The sequence below is a fragment of the Bombus terrestris genome, chromosome 4 (genome assembly GCF_910591885.1).
Source record: "Bombus terrestris chromosome 4, iyBomTerr1.2, whole genome shotgun sequence".
NCBI classification, from domain to species: domain Eukaryota; kingdom Metazoa; phylum Arthropoda; class Insecta; order Hymenoptera; family Apidae; genus Bombus; species Bombus terrestris.
Window position 1 is genome coordinate 8,333,714 of NC_063272.1, and position 23,504 is coordinate 8,357,217.

The following is a 23,504-nucleotide window of genomic DNA, read 5'->3' on the forward strand; positions in this document are numbered from 1 at the left end:
TACAAATTTGTGTAAAATTAAGGCCAGGAGGATGTTATTACTAAATATTTTGCAAGGCTTAACTCATTAGTATACTACAGATTTTTATGCATTTATAAAATACCAAAGATTCCAGGAAAGTATAAAATATACATGATATATAAAAATATATGAAATAAAATAAACGTAAATACATCCACGGTCCAATTATTGACCAATAACTCGGAAAAAGGAAACCTCGAAAGCTGAAACTTAAAATTACCTAAAAAGCTCTATCTTAAATTCTCCACTGTATCATGAAAGACATTATTAAAAAAAAAAAAGACATTTATCGTCCATTTTATCAAACGAAATATGATCACAAGCACCACCGGCGAAGACTACAAGGCGTCTCGTGAAAATGCAATTAAACGCAATCGGAAATCGATTACTTACTGAGGAGCGATGGGCAACGGACTTGCAAATTATCGCCAAACATTTTATCTCCCCCTATCGTTACTCTCGAACGAGAGTCGAAGGGCACCCTCGCGATATTTAGAGCGCGACCGTGTAATCGAATTAACTCGAACACGAGCAGCCCGAAGGTCGGAGGCGAGAAACGCGGTTTTTCCTTGGAGTTTGGCTTTAATCTCGACGTACGATAAGCCCCATGCAAATTTAACGACGCCCATTAAGGGAGACATCACCGTGAGGCGCCTTAATGACAGTCCTTAAATCCTCAAGATCCGTTCTGCGTTATCTTCACGTTGGTAGAGGGGACAAGATCGTTTAAAACGATCGTCCCTGCCGCCGATAAGATCGGATTGTGATTCGTTGCGTTAATTGCTCACCATTTTTTCCTTATTTTTTCTCCTCTTTTCTCCAATGCTGTGTCTCTTCTGCTTTTTTCGCCGTGGCAAAGTTGCACGTTGGATGTGTCACGTTTTACAAGAGAAGATCCAAGATTGGAAGAATCGATAGGAAACTATAGAGCGAAACAGGATGTTTTTTAGGCTCGTAAATTCGCGAGCGGTGTTTTAATTGAGCGAAGTTTGAGGTTTACGAGTTTCGACGTCAGTATCTTCTTGCGAATGGTTTATGCGAATAGTTTCATGTCGTGTGGTTGCTAAGGAATTTTTGTAATTTAGATTGGAATAGATTTTATGAGTTATTGCATACAGCTCTAGTGTATACGTAACTTCTATAGAAGATAAGAAATGCGCAGATAAATCCAAGCAGAAATTTTAATTAGTTTGTCGCAACTTAAAACTCGAGATAAGATTCTCGTAAAATATACAAACGTCAATCGAAGTGCAGAGTATCGTCAAGAATTTAGAGTGCATACGTGTTTACGTATAATTAAAGAGCGTATTCATTTCTGAGAAAGCAACAAATCTTAGTTTTACTTTTATATATTTTTATTCTATAATTTTCTTGTATTTTACCTGTATTAATTTCCTAACCAGTAGACTTTGAAAATCAGTTATTCTTTTATCCTACATAACGTTGTTTCATATGGAAACGTGGAATAGATAGAAGCAGTTTTCGTGTCGAACCTGGCTGCACATATATTTTTAATATTTGAAGAATTAAAGATCAAATTGCTGGGATCACGAAACGTAGCACGGTACATCATAGAATTACGACGTCAAGGCAACAGGGTTATAGGGAAGAAAGTTGTTGCACGTATTTTACGAATATCGATTGCACGTAACACAATATGTTATGGAACTTGTTAAACTATTGGGCCACTTAGAAAACAAAGCAATAGATTTGGAAGAATAGATAGAAAAAAATATTTTTCCATAAATTAGTGGGGAAAATGAATACATAAAGCCACGAAACAATAGAATCATATTAAAGGTAAAGTTAGAAAGCTAAATTCTTTGCAAAATATTCTTTTTTTCTTACGAAGATCGCTAGAGATGAAATCACATGCGTATAAATTCGAAGATGAATCGGGCAAATTCCTAACAGAAATAGTATTATTATTAATTATTGTTTTATTATTACATTATATCTCATGACCACAACTAATTTCCATCATATAAATCCTTCGTTTAAAAACCTGGTATCGTCGAACACAACATTCCAATTTATCAGCAGAAGAGCCAAAATAACTCCCAAATTTGAAAATCACCCACGATTACATAATCTCCAAATTCTCCACTGAAGAATCGGCAATCCGACTTTCATCAAGTTCGAGAACAAGCCACGCTCCTCTTGGTTCATCTCCGTATGCACGGGATAAATGAGGACGCAGGCAGGAACCCCCTAATAAATACCATGTTTCTCCATCACTGGCGTCTACCTTGCCTGCCACCCTCTCCAATCAGGTATCAGACACAATCCTTGGAGGTAGTCTACCAACCTTCCTTCCTTCCTTCCTTCCTTCCTTCCTTCCTTCCTTCCTTCCTTCCTTCCTTCCTTCCTCCCTTTCTTTCTTCCTTCCTTCCTTCCTTCCTTTCTTTCTTTCTTGCTTCCTTCCTATCCTCTCGATTCCTTTCCCTTTCTTCTTTTCTTTCTCCCTTGCCAAAGCAATCTTCCATCCCCGGAGTAAGACATTGAGGCACCTGCTAGAGTCCAGCTCAATCAGGGAGTATAGCGTGGCGGAGAGGAGGCAGAAGGCGGTAGTGGGAGAGCTTGCACGGTATACTGAGGGAACTGTATCCGGACGGGGCAGGGGCCCTCGACCGACTGGGTGGTCCTACCGCTTCAGTTGTGTTCCGACGCGCTTCAAGCCAACACTACGAACACTATTTCGATCCAAGCGTCGTGTCGTGTGCTCCTCTCGTCCAACAGCACCGCCAGAGCCAGACGACCGCCAGGGAATAAGCAGAGTCCTACCGGTTCCACGCAACCATTCGATCGTCGACGAGACACTGGATCGCCAGGTTTTGCTCCTGCTCCATCTAATCGATCGTCTAGGCATCGAAAAAGTACGAGGAAAATAGGAGTTTCTATGGGAAATGTAACGTGTACCGCGAGTTTAATCACGTTCGATACAGTTTGACGTTGTTTGACCATATTTGATGTCGTTTGACGTAGTTTGCCGTAGTTTGACGTAGTTTGACATTGGCGTCAAGCGTGTACGAAGATTACATGGAGGTTGTGCGAGGAAGATTTACGATAGGAAGGATAATTCGAGGATAAGTGCGGTTAAGAAGATATATATGTAATAATATATAAGTAATAGAAGAAGAGGGATTCGGAGGGATCGATTTCTAAGGAGCTGATTGGTGAAGTTGGAAAGTGTCGGAGGTAGAAAGCTCGTTCCGGGAGAGGAATCGTGTGGTGCAGGAGAACCGAGGGCGTCTGTCAGACTCGCGGACCTGTCAAGTCGAGGATTGGCTGACGTGATCGTCCAGATTGTTAATAGTCGGTGACGGCTCGTGGGACGTAGGAACTCCTCGTCGTTCCTCAAACATTCTCGTGTAAACCTACGGTTCAAACGATCCTCTTAAATTCCATTTACAGATTCTTTGAATTACTCGAATTATGCTCGTGTATATTCACTTTGGATTATCATTTCAACTGGGTTATTCACGTGAAAATGGTTTCACGAGGTAATTCGTAATTGGCGATTCGGTAAATCACAGGATCCAAAAGAAATTGTTGTGGTGTGGGGCGACCGGTTTGTTTCTCCGTGAGACGATCGGCCGATGATCGGTTGCAGCTGGATAAACGACGAGATAATTCTTCGGCGGTGAAGTGAAACGATTCGATCGGAAGGTGCGAAGGAAGGAGATGGTATAAGGGACGATAACGACAAGGTGGCACGGGCTGTAATCAAATGCAGGTTTATTTAGAACGGACGCTTTGATAAAGTGGTTAGTGCGAAAGCGTGGATCGAGCCAATCATACCTGATTGCCCGGACGTGAGTTGTGCGAACAGAAAGAGAAAGAGGAGGAGAGACGTAGAAAAGGCGAGGATATAAGACGAGTGGAGTCGAGGGAGGAGGAACGCGATCTCCAGAGGAGAGTCTCGGAGAATTGCGCACGGACACGTTCCAGATGAAGATGTCCGATGCTGCGCCACGTGATTCGTAGATCGACCCTCGATTTCTCGATTCGATAGACTTCCCTGATTGGGACCGATTACCGAGAGTGAAGGAAAACAGCTTCTGGTTCTTTAACGTTCGTTTTCGTTTCTATACCATTGATGGAGTTGAAGATGTGAAGATCGCCCATTGGGGGAAACAGGGTGAGTTATCATCCTCTCTTCTTGGAATTGCTAGATTCGTTATCGTAGGTTACATGATATAGATGTCAAAAAGAGCGATGTGATTTCTTACTACAATAGATGTTCTTTTTGAAGGAAGCTGAAATTGATAGAAGCGTCCGATGTAGCTTTTATGTATGAAAGTTATATATATTTCGAATCGTTATTTGCGGTGTCACAAACTTCTGACCTCTGTTTTATTATCCCGAAATCTCCAAACGATACTGTCGAATATTTCCAAACTTTTTCTGATAATATCAATCTTAAAAGATGAAGATCGACTCTAATGACACGCTTGGTATTCATAAATTTACTCCGAAGTTAATACGCGTGTGTAACAGAACAAGCTATGGTATGACTTCACATCTATACACGTAAACGAACGCTTCTTGCTTGTGTTTGAAGAATCGTTCCTCTTATTGTACACATTTCCTTAACTCGAACTAAAAGTTGTGCCTGAGAATTTCTAAATTTTAAACACCAGAGACTGTCAACAACAAACAAAAAACATCATTTTTCTTCACCATCGAAATCAAACGATCTTCGAGCGTAATTCAATCGACAAAAGTCTAGCCAATCCTCAAATTTACTAAATCTATACCAGACGCGCTTGGAAGGAAAACCGAATCATATATCCTAACCATTCTCTGACGCAACGTTGCACGACAAAGCTCATCCTGTTCATGTTTTCTCGCCGGAATTTTCCGGATATTCGTGTTGTTGGATGCATGAGGAAGAGCATTTCGTTCGTGGTCGTCGAGGGTCCAGGTATGCGCACCGACCACAGGGCCCTATTCAGCGTTTTTTCTTATTCTTTCCACCGGCGGAGTTTCACCAGAAGAGGGGACCAGGTCCGTTTCGACGGCCACGAGACGCCTAATTCCTAATTCCTATTCTCGCCGTTGCTCTCTCGCCATTCGGACCCAGAGTTTCGTTCCGAAAAGGGACACAAGGCGTTGCTTTCTCGAATTCGAAGCCGACCAACGCTACAGAGAGAGAGAAATATCTCTATTATTGTCATGGAGATGCCGGCCGCAGGAAGAATGGGCGACGAGGGCGAGAGACGTTCACGAAAGGAAAAACGATGTACATAGTCGTTTGCAGCTTTTCAAAACCGACGAGAGAACGCGTAACGTGACGTGGAAGAAATTATTCCGGGTGATCTGCATTTCCATAAAAGGCAATAACGAAGGAGAATGAACAGCGTCGTCGGTTTTCCTTTCCAAGTACTAATAGGACGACGCCGTGACGGATGCTTCGGAGGATTCGTGGAATCTTGGAAAGAGTCATATGGGTTTTGAAAGATGCAAGTTAGGCAGTTGTTTTCGTTTTCTGCTGGAACAGGATGTTTGGAGTCGGGAGTCGAGGCAATGGGGATTATTGAACGAAGAGGAAATTAATTATGGCTATTTGCATTTCTGTTGTTGGCTTTTTTCAAAAGATATAATATTAGGATGTTTGGACGTAGGTTACGTTCTCTGGGAGAATAGAAGGTGTATATTTGGAATTGAGAGTTGGGAAAATGGAGACCTTTAAACGAAGGAGAAATTAACTAAATCGAAGTATAACATTACAACGTTTGGGTAACAATTTTTACCTTTTAACGTAGATGGATGACATTTGAAATTGAGAATTAGGATAGTAGGAATTTTTAAACGAGGAAGAAATTAATGATCTGAGATACGTTTGGTACTTTGTTTTAACAATGGGCATATAATTTTCTTTCTTACTGATAAAAAGAAAAGTATTATATTATATATATATATAGTAACAATAGGAATTCCGAAACCTGAAACGTAGAATTTTGTAACTCCAATCTCCGTATTTGGAATTTAACTTCTAAGCAATCTAAGAATACCATCCATAACGCATAATGCGATAATTGAGGCGGTACTGTGTTCGAGGAACGCAATTTCGAATTATAAAGAGGCTCTCGTGGAAAGAGTTTTGTTCGATACACCACTCGAATATTGCGATCGAACCAGTTATCTCGTTGATAAGACCATTTAAGGAGGCGGAAATTACTCGCGTCGACTTTCACAACGTTCTACGATCGTTATAATTGATAACCTACGCCAGTGTTATTCGTTACAATTATAATCTCGTTCGATAAAGCTTGCCTCATTTCTTAATTGCACGTGTTGACTTTGTTCACATTGTTTTCACGGTAGAAACTCGGGGGGATAAGGATTTATCCAAGCAACGTCATAAACATTTGCCGCAATTATCGGACAAGATAACAGGTTCTGAACGCATCCTACGAGATATAATGTAATATTCGAGAAATTCAGCGTGCCGACCTCGCTGGCAATAAACTGCAAGCAAAAATTCCTCAACGTGCATGCTGGTCACTGGATCTTTGTTTTATCGAAAGACACGCTTCCTGCATTATCGAATGTAAACTTTCTTATCTCTTTATTAAATTACCCCTTTAGTCGTTGCTCGATGAAGATGTTTTTCGTGGTGAGGATAATCGTGAAAATTTCGAGCAAAAATTCCCCTCTTCCTCGCGATTAGATCTTCGAGTCAGCTTATATCATGTGGATATATAAAACGTAATTTAAGCGTAGTTCTTCTTTCAATTTTCAGAAAGAATTATTAATAGAAGTTATCGGCGAGCAACCATAAGTTTAGCATTAACGATCACCAAGATTTCCAGCACAGTGTTAGATCAATATTCATTTCCATTTACATTCATGTCCATCAGTAACATTATGTAGCTATATATTCTATAAATCGAACTTAAACCTTTTCTATTCAATTGATATCCCGTTACTATTTATATTCAAAATATTTTTTAAATACTTCTCTAATAAGCATTTCGTCTATTGCAAGTCAAAGATTAATTGCCGAAAAGAAATTACATAGCGCTTCCGTCGCAAAGAAATGTCAAAGAATTATTAACAAATAAATGTCCAATATAAATCACCAATGATACATAGAAATTTGTTTTAAAGCAGAAATTCTTTGTTTGACGTTGAAATTAATTATTTGGAGAAGGTAGTTGAAAGGTAAAAATATTGAATCCGTGACAAAAGGATTAAAGCAATGCGTGAAGGTGACAAAAGACGAGTGAGCAGGGAAGAAAATGGCGCGGTTCCGCAACGAATAGGAACCGCCGCGCCGGTGCCGGCGGGCAATCGTACAGACGGATGGACATAACACGGGAGAACCAGTTCTCTCATTTCATTGCGTTCGTTGTCCGATAATGACGCATAGCGCGGCACGCACGTTGTAGCGCCCGAGCAAACATCGCGAGGAGCTTTCCTCCCACGTTTCATTCTCCACTGAAACTTTCCCTAGATCTCCGCATATGCTTACGATAAAAATAGAAAGAGTAAAGTAGAGTAGAACCGTGTAAATTATGACGATTGCAATTGTCAGACTGTTTGAGTTTCATCACGCCTTGATCATATTGAGTTTTACACGTTGAATCCAGCAGTTCACTGATTTTCACACTTCCCAACCTATATTCTTTCTTTTCAGCGAAAGAAATATTCTTCTGCATATAGTTTGTTTCTTGGATTCCGAAACTGAAGGAAATTAAAAAATTCTTGAAAAAAGAGAAGGAAAGTGTTTCGAGGTGATAAATTTGAAATTGATTTAAATCAATTTTAATTGACATTGTTGGGAATCTGATAGAAATGAAAATTCGACAGTCGGGAAGGGTTAATATCGTTGATAATCAGCGAATTAAAATAGGGGATTGCATTTTATCCAGGATAAAATATATTCCATTTTCCATCGATGAAGAAACAGGCTTCTTCAAAAAATAATAAAATCGATCGACTAATGTTCATAGAAACAACAATCTCGTTAACGTCCAAAAAAAAAACGATCACTCCACTACAAAGTGCTAGATCACCGGATCGATTAAAATCATTCTTACAAAATGCAAAGCTTATATACTCGCACAGACTGATAAAAAAAAAAAACATCACGCGAGATCTTTCATCGTGATATACATATAAAAATCGATGATTCAACGATCCTGTCAAGAGCACGCTACCAGCATAACCAGAAGCCGGGAGTAGACCGTATCAATCTTTCGGGGACATTATAATTCTCATCGTGGTGGCCGCTAAAATCGCAAATAACTGTATTACGAGCGGCGCAATGCCGCGGCGGGCATAACAAGAAAGGGGTAGGATGAAGAGAGGGAAGGAGGGAGAGGGCGATCGACGCGCGGTCGTAAGTAATTCGAAGTAACGTCCCTTTAATGAAATTACATCCTATTTGCATCCATAATACAGTGCATGACGAAGAATGGTCGGGCTCCCAATAAAAACTCATTAATTTCCCCGTCCCTCGATATCATTCCGGTTTGTAACCTCACCACGTTTGCTGTTCGCCACCAACGACAAGGGAGAACAAGATGAAAAAGTAACGCAAAACCAAATATAAAACACATGACGAAAAAAAAGGAAATTTAAAAGAGAGAGGGAGAGGAAAAAAGAAGAGAAAGAAAGAAGGGGAAGAAACTGGGCGAGAAAAGAAACGAGTTGGCGAGACGTGATCGATCTTTCGAGCGTATCCGAGCGCATGTACGAACGAGTTTACCTGTTACCACATGTTAATCGCCGCGTCGCGGACTTTCCTCGCCCCCTTTTGCACGCCACGCGAATACACGCGAGCGTGCGACTCGGGCAGAAGCTCGCACTTGCTCGAATACGAACGCTCCAGTAATTAGCGGACTGCTCGTACGGACGTTAATAGACGTGTCTAAGGATTATGTTAAACGGCGACGATTATCTGCCCTGCGGACCACTTTGCGCGCTTACGAAGACGCGTGTGAATGGAAAGCGCGTACACGAGTTGGATTAGGTTTCGGTTGAGAATGCTTTCGTAGTACATATTGCGCATGCATTCCAGAGCAACAGCGTGCTTGTTCTGTCAAATTATATGATAGACGAGCGACATCGACGATGCTCTTTTTGACATCGTTCGTTGTTGGAGATAATAATCTTACTTGTATCTTGTGTAGCTTTTACGAAGTTAGATTGGATGGACTATTGACGTTTGAGGAGACGACTTTTCGTGCAGGTGTTAGGAAAATACGAAATAAACAGGCAAGAAAGTAAAACGAATTTCTAAATAGACGAAAATACAGGAGAATATAAAAATGACGCTATCAAGCGTTTTGTGAGTAAATTTCTTCGGAAGCAAATCGAAATAGGAACTCGAACGATGTTAACGTCTCTATGATTATCTTTCGCGCCCTTCCTTTTACGATTCTCGCCTGAAAAAGCATACTTTCGGCATTCGTTTGCTTTCGAAATCTACGAAATTACCAGAGAAGTGATATTCCGGCGTAGAATTCTAAAATAAGCCGCGCAAAGCCTTCCAGACTTGGTTCCAAGAGCTTTCAACGCCGAGCAACAGTTCATAAACTACGCGCCGTCGACGCGATGACTTCATCTACGCGCCCCTGTGCATTCCTTCGTTGGTATAACGAGAACGAAGAAACGAACATGCGTTCGGACATGCTCTCGCGAATATGAGACACGATCGTGTCTAAACTTTTGCCACGATCAGATCATCGAAAAAGAGATAATCGAAGGATGAAGGGATAAGGATAACGCGACCGAAACGATTTGTTTGGGAACCGACCAACAATCGAACAACAAATCTCTGTATTTCTTTCACCTTGCATGAGCTTCTTCCAGCGTTCGACGATCGAAATCACGAAACCCATCGCTTGAGGATGAACGATTAAAAATTCGGTGGACAGTAATTAATGAATCGACCGGGTTGTCTTCGATGAAATTACGAGACGAGGATGATCAGAAATGAGTAATTGATCGTGGAAAGCGGTAAATATCGAGGCGAGCTGTGGCGTAATTAAGCAATGTTTGATGGAAGATTTATGATCGGCTACGAGCTGCACGTTTTTGTATTTACGAAGTGTTCATTAGGTATGCAGCCTAGAGTGTTTTAATGAGAACGTCTTATAAGAAATATCAAGTTAGAAATGATTGCTTTATCCGTTACTATCTCTCATTTATTAGTCTCTTAACGCTTTGTGATTAGAGAGGAAGAAATTAATAATTCCTTAATGGAGCCAATAAACGATTCCACTCACAAAAACCAACCATCTCTTACACTTTAATACACGAAGAATATAATAGGCGATTCAGACTAATTAAACCAAAAACCTATTCCATATCCATGAAACAAAAGTCACTTTAAAAAATATACGCTTCCTCTTAACTATTATCCCCAAACAAAAACCATCGTCTGCATCGTCTCTCTATGTTCTTTCCCCATTTCGAAGAAACCTTCGAACATGGCAATGCAAAACGCGAACCGCATTCCACGATACGAAGAATACTTTAACCCAGAACCCTTTTTTCTTGCACCCTCGGTTACTCGGTGAACGCGTAACGATCCCAAGGAAGAAGAGAAGGGAGAACGCCACACGAATGTGACGAGGATGGCGGTCGCTGGCAAAAGTTAATCCGCCGGGCGTCAAAGCGCCGCGAGCCGTCCCTGGAAGAGATCGCGAGACGACGGGTTGTTTGCTCTCGCTCGGATTTTACGGCTCCGACAGGCCAGGCCGGACAATTACTGGTTGTTAAACTCTCCGACTGCATGGGCAAAAGCGATCGCAAAAGTCTCTCCGCGGCATCGCATCCCGCGACCATCGGCAGCTGCAACTGCGCACTTTAAGAATCACCATCCACGCACACCGGTTTCTGTATTTATTTTTGCGCGCTCCATCCTACTTGCTCTTACCACTGCCCTCGAGTTTCTCTCTTTGTCCTATCGTGTCTCTTTTTCCCTCCCTCGTTTTGCCTTTCTCTGTCGCCCTTGTGTGTTGGCCGCATCATCGTTCCGATTTATGAACGACGATTATTCCCAGAGCGAAGGAACGCGAGTGAAAGAGAGAAAGGAGAAAGGAAAATGAGAAGGACGAGGGAAAGGGATCACGCTAAATTACTCATTAATTCGACGTTAATGCAGCGAAAGGGTAATTTGCGCTTTTATGCCGCTCGATGTCCCGGCCCGTTTTTGTCCTATACTTCTTTTAATAGAGGTAATTACGCCAAGACTGACAAGTCCCCCACCTCAGCCATCTTTCCGACCGAAAACATATAAATTTACATGAAGAGCTGGTTCTTCATTTTTTAATGGCCGTTCTGCCAATTCTTTCTTTTTGCTTTACCTTGTTGTCATTACGTAGGGTGGTTGTCATTTTTCGTTATTGTCCCGTCGCCGTTTGATTGTCATTCTTGTCTAGGGTTGCTTGGTGCTATCTCGCAGATAATTCTCTGCACGGCTCAGTTTCTCTGGCAGTGAAATATATTAAACACTTTAATGTCCGAACTTTCTATAATAAAAACATCGTTCTTCATCGAACATGTTCGGTCGTAAATAAATAATAAAACCATCATGGACTTCAATCTGATACTTGAAATTTTTAATTCGTTCGTAAACTGTCCATCGACTCTTGAATTGGTTAAACTTAACGTTCCAAAAGGAACGCTTAAAAGAAAATAGTTTTCCCAAATTTCTCCATTCTGGATGGTTATAAAGACTATGAGTCAGCTGTATAAATAGACCGTATTCAACGACCAAAAACGCTAGCACAAACGTAGATATTTTTACAGATCTACAACGATTTAACTTGTTTTAGCTAATTTGTAACTTGTAACTTGTCAATTGACCGATATCTATTATTAATTGGTAGATTATTGTATAAAAAATGCTTCGATACGAGATTTATCCTTCTTTTAATGAACAAATAAATAGATCACTGTTGCAATATTTCGAACAATCGATGATCACAAAATCTATAAAATATCACGATGAATTTTGCAACATGACAAAATCGCTCTCAATGTAAAGCCAAATTATTACTTGAAAGAGAAGAAAACCATTTAATCGGTATTTATCGTCTTAAATCACTATTTTAAACAAAACAATGCATTCTCCTGCTGAACCCGGATCTCCCTTCAACAAACCCCATCCAGCGAAAGATCAAACCAATTAAGTTATCCGGGTCGCCGACGTCTTCTCGCCATCCAGTGCTCGAAACGAATTGCAACATGCCCTCCGTTATACCAGAAAACCTTCGACCTTCCATAATCAAGATACTCAAGAATCAAGATATACTTTTCAGAATTTGTGTACCACACACACACTCACACACACTTACATAAAAGAAGAGAAACGAGGAGGGTGGAAATAAAGAAAGAAGACACAGGGCCCCGTAGGTCGTGGAAGCTGAACAGGATGAAGAAATTACGCGATGAACGCGGATCTCTTAATTCTGACGGGACAAGTTTGCGAGGCTGACCTCCGCTCGGTTTCGAATCATGCTCGCGGCCGATGGACAACCTGCAATTATCTTTGGCAAACTAGAGATCATCGTGATTGCTCGCGCTTCGCCCTCCTCGTGTATTTTCCCAGACACGTCCACGAGATTTACTTTGATCCCGTCTCGTGCTTTTCCTCCGCGCACGGATTATTAACGAGTTGTGCTCGCGTCGCATCAAAAGATCCCGTTTAATTGGGGAAACCTTGGTATTTGGTTCTCGGTGTCGCGCCTTTTTGGCGACGAGCGTGAGAGATGCGACATATGAAAAAATTGAAAATGATTTATCGGTCAGCCGGGTGTCGGAAGATTTTGGATCGAAGCGACGCTAGGAGAATGCAAGTGACATAAGTTGAAGCTCCGCGCCGTTCAATGACAGGATTTCTCCTATTGTTTTGCACGCCAGATTTTTCATATCCTCGTCATTCATTGGCGGAATTTGTCTAGAATATTTGTCAAATATTCTAGATATATCTACTTCTGTTTCTTTTTTACCAATTTTTGTCTTTGTAATAAAAATTTAGTAAAAATATTTCTAGTATCCGCTTCGGATCTCTGTTCCTTAGGTATCTTTAAGCTCACGGAAATTTATGAAAAGATTTTAAATATTGAGATTTCAAACTTATTTTCAGACTGGTACAGCCGTAAAATGTTGGTTGCCTGCGTAAGGGTTAGATATATTAATCGAATGTTTTATCGTGTTTATTTATTACGCTTGCTATGTATAAACATCTTATTTCCAAACACTTAAAACCTCATTTATCTTGAAGAAAAAATGGACCAAGCGCAGAAAGCGATAAAAATTCGTGTTAACGAGCGAACAGTTGCAAAATCAACTTGTGAACGTAGTCGTAGTTTCACTTTTCACATGCGATAGTCATAATCGCGTCATCGATCGCGTTTTCCACCAGGGCGTGCCATTGGTTTTCGTATCATTACTTTTAAATATGGTTTCGAATCGAAATGATGTGTGACTGCTAGAGTTGTCCATGTGTATACAGGAGAAAGCGAGCCGTGCATAGCTCGAATATTCGGGCTGCATCGAGATCTCGAATATCTCGTGTGGCTTAATTATTCGAGCAGCACGGGCAATCGCGAGCACGTCGTACGATTCAAGACATTTCGATATTTCGTTCGAACGACGTTAGTCCGATTACGTGAATAACGATTTCCCCCGATATGCAAAATATTTATTTATCACTTCACTTGGTCATCCATTTATTTATTTCTCTATTTTATTATTTACACAGTTATTCTTTTACGAGTTGAAAATTTTTGATATTTAATACGCGAACTTAAAAAATTCTTTTCTATGTATTAATTATCTTTAAATATGTAATCGAATATATAATAACGTATATAATATAACGATTATTTAGGTTGAATTAAAACATCTTTCGGTAAATATAGGTTTTTTTGAGTTTCGTAACTCGATATTGGTCGTCGTATTAAGATCTCAGTGGCTGAATTTCGGTGATACGAACAACAGTAGCATATACTTCGAATTTATAATGAGTCTCTAGAAACAGGTATTTAAGAACTACTTCTTCTTTATTAGCATAAAGGAATATTTTAATGGACATCGTATCCTCTGTATTCACTATGCAAACAAACGTTCGTTGATTTCTTTATAGATCCGTTTTTTCCTTAGTTACAATATTAACAAATTCGATTTTTATTTCTCATCATCAGAAAAAGAAAGGAAAAAGAAGGAAGGAACTAAAAGGATTCTTCCCAAACGCTGTCGTTAACATTTCAATATAACAAATTACAACATTGTCGAGCTGAAACCAACCCTTCACGAAATTTACCGCTTTACCTGTCCACAAACCAAAATAGAAACCGCTGTCACTAAAACCGTCAGTTCAACGGATTATTTAAACTTCTTCGCCTCCTGATCACAAAAAGTACCAACTCGAGCGTAAACATCATCCACGAGCCGCTTTTCAACCCTTGGATTTTCCCGACCATCGCTTCGATTATTTCCAACCAATGCAAACAATTAATCCCGGCGTGTGCCATTCTCGCGAACGAAGGTGGTCCTCCTCGAGGATCGATCCAACTCGATAAACTTCAACCCCTTGAATACCAGAAAAACTGGTCAACGAACGAGTCAAGGAAACGCTATAAGATCATCAAACACCGCTTCTGTTGTTCCAATTGAAAAAATCGAATTGCTCGTCCCAGCAGGGAACAATTAACACCACACGCCACCAATGGCGACTTTTTTATTAGAAATATCGAGCAGAAAACGCGAATCCAAGCGGAAGATGATCGAACGAAAATTCAAACAGCTTCACGTTTTGCTTATGATCGTTTGTTTATTGTTTCGCCCCATTAAAGCGAGTAGTCTCCTGCGTCTTAGCTCGAATGGACTTCGTGAAAGAGGCAAATCATGCGGAAAGTCAGCGCCTGGTATAAAGACATTTCGCGTGCGCCGTTCGTTTCGACGGTTCCGCGAGAGTTGTATGCAAATCGGCCGTCTCGCAGCGCCGCGCCACCGCAGATCGTCTTTGTTCCCCGTTCGGTTTCTGCGGTCGCGAGGGATACGAGAAAGAAAGCAATTGGCGCTTAGAACAACCAGTTTGGGGCCGTTAACGCGGCTTTCGTTGGAAGAGGAGGACGAAGCAGAGAAGAATACACCGCGGTCTCTTTTTCGAGGATTCGAGGCAAGCGAAGCGGAAACGCACGCGATTCGATCATTGTCCGCTCATTGACATCCCGCTGAAAGACTTTTTAAGGTGAAGCTCTCTATGTTCTCTGATGAAACGGTGTGTGATAGGGTTTCGTCGAGGATAAGTTCAAGCAAAGGTTCTATCATAATCGATTTCTTCAGATTTCGTAAAATTGTCAAATCAAAAAAGAAAAAAGAAAGGAAAATGTAAAAAGCTCGAATTACAGAATCCGCCGACGTAAATTGATTGCGAAAGATCACAAATTTTAGCATTTAAATCGCGAATTTAAAATAGAAACACGCTAAAGATTAAGATTATTAAGAAGGGAAAGTTACGAAACGATGAGAATCTTAAACGTAACATAGGAACCATCTCGTGAAATTCAGCGCGGGATCTTTCATACTCCTGCAACTGCAAGCCAGGCTAAAGTCAAGCACACTAGGTCCATTGACTTTGCAGAATTACCCCTTGGAAGAAAGGGTTCATCGACGCGTATAAACGTCAGATCTAATCTCAGTATCGCCATTGTTTCACCCTTCAATGCGGTTCCATCGACCGCGTAAAGCTCGAAACCGGGCGTGTGCCAACTGCAACGCTGCTTCCACCTTGCGAAACAAAGCCATCGTTAATCAATGCTCGTAAGGGGTTAACGATCATCGTCAATACGTCGACAGAACCGCGATATCCTATAGGTCTCGATCGACTTCTCGCGTTCAATTACCAGTCGGTCATACCCTCTCTTTCATCGGCCTTCGCCAACCCTCTAACCTTTTAACCTATCCGCGGCTTCTCGTCCAAAAAAGGCGTTGTCACCGCGTTGCTAACCACAATGAAATTCATCGAACCATAAGTAAATCGACTCGACGTACCCCGTGGACTTTATTGCGCGACAATATAATTATTTTGCGTGCTACTGGTGGCCAATGTTCGACGGGGGATGAAATGGAAGAGGGAAGAGGTTAAACGAGAAGGGGTAGTTGGCAAAAAAGCAGGCGTGTGCCACGGTCGATGGGCAACAATGAGCCGCGAACTCGGCCCGTTTGTTTGCCAAACAATCGGCGCCGCGGCGAAAACAAGGCGAAACAATCGGCTATTGTTTCGAGCCGGGAGAGGCTATCGCGAAGAAAAGAGGGAGGAAAGTCGGCGCCGACGGGAGATGTGAGTATTTCGGGGGTGGCGGAGAGTCTCGACAGAGTGGGAGAGGCTTGTTTATGGTCGCTCGATATATCGTTAATTGACTGACCCCGGGGCGAGACGACGAAACGCGTCACGATCTCGGTCGTGCTTAAAATGGGATCCGCATGGAGAACGATCGGACGATAAAACCTGGTGACTGGCGGAGATACGCGGAGGCGATTGGACTTGCTACTTGTTCGTTACGAAACGATTGTCAAACCGAGAGAATTATTGGAGGAATTACTCGAGCTGGTTGGGCAACTCGGTTCCCCGACTTTGATGTCTCATTTTGAACACGCTGTTGCGAAGTGTTGCGTCTGAAGCATTTAGAAAATGAATTTGCTTTTAAAATGTTTCTCGGTTTGAGTGACACTAAACTTTCCAGAAGGACAGATCATTAACTTGTATAACATCTTCATCGTAGGAAGGAGAGATAGGTAATCGCATATTTTGAGGACATTTTTGATAATTGTAACTGGTTGGGCAACTCGGCTTCCTCTACTTTGACGTTTCATTCTGGACACGGGCTTACGATGTGTTGCTGATAAGGCGCTTTGAAGATGAATCACTAAACTCCGTTTTTTTCTTTTTGGAAATTTGTGGACTTGAATAAATATTGAAGTGCTTCGAAGAACAAATTATTTATTCTTATTGTTTCGTTGTTTGTTGTCAGAATATGGAAGAGGTAATTGTACATTTTATAGAACTTCTTAAAAGGTTGTGACATACTACGTGTTACTTCTCAATTTATGAAGATAATCAGCATGGTTTTTGGGTAAGTGTCGTTAAATATAATTGGACTACGTACGCTGCAGTTTTCAAAATAAAACACACAATTCCTATATTCGTTCAATACTTAGTGGTATTGTAATCTAGAGAGGTTAATTACTTCCTGTCTCCGTCCCTACAACTGGAGGCTCTTATCCCCGAACAATCAGCTCCAAACACCCAATCAAAGCCCACATTGCATCACATTGGCCCGCAGTCGCACCGCAAAAGACAATAAACGACTCTGGCGAACCGCAAGAGTCTATAAACATCCGACATTCAAACTCGTATACACGCACAACACAGTTCGAGTTTCTTAAATTTGCATACTTCAAACTTCCGCAAATTCTCTTTAGGGACTTCATTTCCTCCTATATTTTGATCTTTCCAAGAAAAAGAAATGTTCAATATACACACATACACAGATTGCTTTATACGGTATTTTACATTATAAGGTACGTGCTGTAAGATCACAGATATACAATAAGATAACGAGAAGATAAACGCAATCAGGAGCGAACAAATGAAATTTCACAAATCACAAGTCATTATCCTGTATAATGTAAGATTGTAAAATTATGAAGAAGGACTCTATAACCTACAGTTCGCAGCTAATCAATAACGCTAACGTTATTACTTGTTAAATTATTGTGTAAGAGCAATGTAGATTATGAAATTGTAAAATTGTGAAAGAGGAATCTATGACCTACTAATTACAGTGTTAACAGTATTAACAGTACTAATTACTCCAAGAGAGTCCATATATTCTAACACTTGTGCCGGACAACGTATAATAACGTAATATACACAGAAAAGGGAAACGTCACATTTAGAGGCATAGCTGGCGGATCGTCAAGCTCGAGCGAGATCCGCCGCCGGTTTCCTCCTCCCAGGTCCGCTGTCAAGCCCGGTGTTCTTTTTTTAAAGGCCGCCGACAATGTACCAGCCGCTATAAATACGTACGCACGCGTGAATACGTCGCGACTGTCGCCACGTGTGAAGCAGCTTGAGGGTCTTCCCGTCCCTCTGTTCTTCGCGTTTCTTCGCGCTCACGCGTCGCTTCCTCCTCTTTTAACCCTCTACACTTTACACTTCTTATTTCTCTTCTTTCCTTTGGCCGCTTCTTGTTCTTCTTTCTTCCCTTGTTGCGTGTTCCTTTCGCGAACGACGGAGACGATGGCGTCGGAGGAGGAGGCGGAGAACCAACGGGGGGAAAAGAGAGAAAGAGCAGCAGGAATATTCCCGGTCGACATTTTTCTTGTCGGAATGCGGAGTCGTTACGTTCGCGAGGCGTTACGATCGAAACGCCCGAGATGTTCTTACCGGTTCCACGGACTCTCGACGAGCGTCTCGCGTTCCCTGTCCCCTCGAGAGACGGGATTCGAGATCGAGCACCGTGAACAACGTGAACTTTCCAGAGCTAACTCGTGGCTCCAGCCGATGAGATAAGATTCGAACCGGCAGCCCGTAGAATCGGCGCGTGTGCCTTTTCATGGATCTCGTTTGATGAGAGTAACCTGATTCTTGTTCTCGTACATTTCGATACGACGCTTGATTCTCGTGGGAATTTGATGGAAATTCTACAAAATGGCCTGTAAAATACAAAACCGCGCGATATGTATGGGTATATAAAATTAATAACCGAAAGACAAAAAGAAATAGCTTTGGTGTTTGTGCAAAGACTACGTAATGTGTTCAAATTAAAAGTGTGTATATGCAACGTGAAACGTGGGACAATACCTTCTATACAGTGGCTACAAGGGGTATTTGCATGCTACTGCATTTATCGTTGCGTTTATGTACTAACTAATCCGGTCTGGCTATAACAAATTTCGTAGCATTTAGTACGTACCTTCATATGATTACAATAATTTGATACTATGAAATGAAGTGTAGAACCAGATAAAACAATGTTTTATTGAAAAATAATATGTGTAAATATGATTTTTCTAGACATTGTAGGTTCAATCTTCGAACGAGCAATTCGTTGCAATATTCTTGTCTAAACTAGCATTGTTCATTTACTTCGAAACGTTGAAAGGCTAACAAATTCCACTTTATTTAGTATTCTACGATGAGACGCGTACGATGCAAATGAAATAACAGAGAAGCATTCGATCTATGGTAGATATCAATAGACGTTTTAAATGTACACATTAAAGCTCGATAAAGCATTCTGATTTCTATATCATGAAAGATTCTGACAAATTATCAAAAAGCAATTCAATTATCGTAATTACTCTCAACGTATTTAATTCGGACACAATCGACAAAGAATGGACAAGATTCTTTGCCATGGGACGAAATAGGCAAGGTTTTAGGTTTTTATCGTTGGTCCCGCTGGCATAATAGAGATGACGCGGTAGCCCTAGTCGGACGAACCTAACCGAATCGACGGGCCTTCTGCGAACGGCTTCGGCCAGAAAAAGGCATCGTGGCATGAATTAAGGACGACTTCCGAGTAAGTAGGATCCCCGGTACTTCGTAGACCCCTGCCACGCCTCGTAACAGCCGAAAATTTTCTCTTTCTCTCACCTCGTCACGACGCCGTCTCTTTATCTCGTTCCACCTTTTACCTGAAGCTGGTCCCTCAACCTGGAAAAGAAAAAGCTTGCGTCTAACTAAGAGATAAGTCGCCGCCTCGCTCGAGATGCGTTTTCTCTAATAACGATTTATTTAACTCGAGAATCGCCTCCGTATCGGCTCTCTTGCCTTCGTATTTTTAGTCTCGCCACGAGGCTTTTCGGCTTGTTTCTTCCAGTGAATTTACTGTTATTGATGCTTTATGAGATACCTTTGGAATTTTAGAAATTTCGTAAATATATTCTGATGCGTATTTTTAGGATAGAATGAAATGGATATGAAGATGGTGAAGATAATCGAAGATGGTATACGAACACGAAAATCATGCTCAACGCTTATATTTTCTACAAATTTTCTAATACCAAAATACATAATTGATATTTAGTTTTTCGGGAATCAAATATAATCGTGACTCGTATGTGGCTTAAATTAAAAGTACGTGAAAACAGTCCTGCACGATACGTCTATTACATCAAACACGTAGCGTTTTCCACCATTAAACAAATTTTCAAAAAACCCATTGTATCTCTATACAATTTATACAACAGCATTCCATCCAAATACAAGTGTAACGACATTAAACGCCTGTTGCATAAAAAAGGCAAAACCCGGAGCGAATTAAAAAAAGGCCCCAAAACTTCGTAATCGAAGTAAAACAGCAAGAAGCGTGGATTCTCGAAGCGGCGTTACAAACGGGTGGCAAAGCGAAGGTGCCTATGGTTCAGCGATTCGGCGGAACCGTTTTGCCCGGTCGATGAATCGATTGAGGCAAAAAGAGGAAGAGACGAGAGGATGGTTATCGGTTGTTGGCGGCTAATCGCAGGCAGGTTCGTTTCGTGTGTTTAAAAACGTTTGTCGCCTTGATCGTTTTCCTCGGGATAATTAGCGAGAGCCCGCCAGGAGGATAATCATCGATAGTTGTCTTTTTTACCGTGTCTATAAACCCATCGGACCGCGCTCGTCTTCGGTCCCCGTGAACGTCACGTGTGCGTCCCCTTAATCCCTCTTAAAGGCCCCTCGGGACGAATACTCGGACACGAGAATGCCCGAAGTAACACGAACGTAATCACGAGGACGAACGCACACACCCGCGCTCGAGGACTCCGACGGGGCAGACATCTCTTTGTTAGAGGGTCCAGTTCTTTCCACGTTCGTAGGAAAGGCTTCGAACCGACTTGGTTACTTTGGATTAGGAGCCATGCCGCATGAATCGATGGTTTGAGAAGGTTTTAGATATGATTAGAGGGTTGGTCTATTAAAACTTTTTAAAGACCTGGCCAAACTATCAGGGATATTACTAGAAATTTTGTATTACAAATTTCGTGGTTGGTCGGTTACTTTGGACTAGGCACGATCTCGTGTAAATCGATAGTTTGAGAACGTTTGGAGTACGTCGGTTTATTAAGACATTTTAAATCTTGAACAATCTATCACTTATCATTAAAAATATTCTAAATCAATTATTTGGTATTTAAAACATTTCTAAAAGAACATAAATCATAAACAGTAGATCATGACAAATCGCATTTCCAATTTCAATCGCCAGAGTCTTAATCATTTTCGATCATAAAATATCAAAGATACGAGCCTAGCTTGTCAATTTTTGTAAGAGAAATATGAAACAATCGATGGTAACTCGCGCATATCGCTAGAAGCACATACGCATAAGCGACGTGTAGGTCGGGTCCCGAGAAGAACGTGTACGCTGGTTAGTTAGACCCACTGACGGACTCTGTGGGCCTCGAGAAAACGATGCACGAGCTCTCTCTCTGGATGGCATTGGTAGCCGTAGGTAGGACCCGGTGCGTGTGCCTCGCCGTATATTTCAACCGTGCAGCCTGTCGTTGTGTGCATTGTCGCATACACCGGGTATGAGGTCCGCGGGAGATACATATTTGTTACGGGGATGTCCCTTCTCGGCGCGGACGTGATTCGCCTCCGCGATTTCAATGAAGATCTCCTCACTGATTGACTCTGTTTCCAACCTCGATCCGTTCGTCTTCGCTTTTCCCCGGAATACATCGATATCCACAAACCGATACTCGATTGTTTTTCGATATTTCCGCCTAATGCTTTCTGCTTTATCAGCAACATTGCGTGTTTGGTAGGATCAGTTGTTTTACATATTTCGTGTTACGAATATAAATATTAACCATTAATGCTTTTGGTGCAGTAGAAATTTATTTGTTTTTTATAATTTTAGTTATGATCAAATTACGCGTTTGTAAGATTCTTACTACCTATACGTTATTAAAAACATAGTAATATAGTGTACAACGAAAATGGTTTCGTGTTGAGTGTATTTCGATTCGATCTTAATTAACTTAATTTACTTGTCAATTCTCTTGCTTCTGCCTACGATACAAGAGTACGTTGAAAACTTTATTTCCATTGAAACAATGAAGCAAAAAATGAGAAGTACGCTCTTAATTAGCGGAGTTCTCCAATTCCAAGCAGCGAAGAGTCGCGTTTCGCACGCGACGCACAACTGGTTCGAGCCCCGCAGCACGATTCATCATGTTTCGAGGGAGATGCATATTTGTTACGAGACAGTGTCCCTCCCCGGCTTGAACGTGATTCGCGTTCCTGATTCGAATAAAGACCTCCGACTTGTTGACTTGGTTTCCAGAGCGAGGAGCTCGTCTGGAATCGTGAACACGCTTTACTCGCGCGAGGGAGAAAGGACGACGATTGGCAGGCCGCCTCTATCGGCCCACCAGACTCTCCTTCTTCGTTTTCCCCTCTTCTTTTTTTCTGTCTTTCTAATGGTGTACCCGTCGTAATCGACACGCACCGAGATCCCGATGAGGCAGAACAAGTCGTCTGCCAAGTACCGTGAAATCGTTCTTTCCCACTGTTACCACAGTTTCTTCACGACTTTCGTTGGCCAATTACGTAGACACCTAGAAGGCAAGGCGCCCAATTGAATCCGTTGTCTATCGTTGTTGTGGAATACGGGGAATCGCCGAGGGTGAGGCTGCGTGCGGTTGGAATCGATATTGCTTGTTACTTCGAATCTTGCTTTTGTTCCAAGTGAAACGTGTTTCGTTTTCCTTTGACGCTCGTTCAGGTGATGAACTGCGATTGTGAGAAATTAGAAGTACACATAGTTACGAGTTTACTTAATAAACGCGTTACAAATAGCGTTTCTTTAAATTTACTTTAGAATTTACTATAATTTATATCATATCCTCGTGGAAATACGGATAATTTCTTTCTTCAAAATGTTGAGTATTAATCGTGTATTTGTGTAGTGAAATTAAAAAATTAATGAAAAACGGAGGATCATATATCATCAGCTGTACCAATTTTTAAGTAAAAGTCCATAAAGAGTTTGTACATTTTCAATCCTTCTCTCTACATCTTCAAACATTGACAAGAACAATCTTAATCTTCGAAATAACTTACCTAGCGTAATTACCCGAGTCGCTCAGATCCAAGCGATTCTATCAGTCGAACCATGTACCTAATTTCTCCTGTGTGCCTGACTGGGAAAACCAGTCACCGTTACTCGCCTTGGAAAACGTCGGTCTAACCAGAAGACCGAGAAAGAAAAAATACACGATATCGTTAGATCTGTTATCCTCGGGGATGTCTATAGTCACGGGAGATGGCATCTTCGAGTCGTAAGTTTCCGGATTTCAGACGACGCTTGAAATTTACGTCGATAGTTACCCAAACAGAAGATTATCTTTTCGTACCGAAGTATTTCATAATCTCTGTCACGTGTTCGATCGGCAATTATGGCTCAGAGGCTTTTCTTATTTCATTAAGCTTGTCACGGTAACAGATTTTATTAGCATTT

At 41.4% G+C, this 23,504-nt stretch overlaps 1 protein-coding gene across 2 annotated transcripts in view; it reads left to right on the forward strand.

Annotated features, from left to right (window-relative positions):
• Positions 1–23,504, forward strand: part of LOC100649327 (transcriptional activator cubitus interruptus) — a 146,187-nt gene that overhangs the window by 70,532 nt on the left and 52,151 nt on the right. Inside the window, exon 1 of one of the 2 annotated variants that reach the window (XM_048405574.1) lies at positions 2,594–4,162. The exons of the other annotated variant lie outside the window; for it this stretch is intronic. The gene's annotated coding sequence lies outside the window, so the exon portion shown is untranslated. Of the gene's footprint in view, positions 1–2,593; positions 4,163–23,504 lie in introns of those variants that run through there. 2 annotated transcript variants of the gene reach the window in all.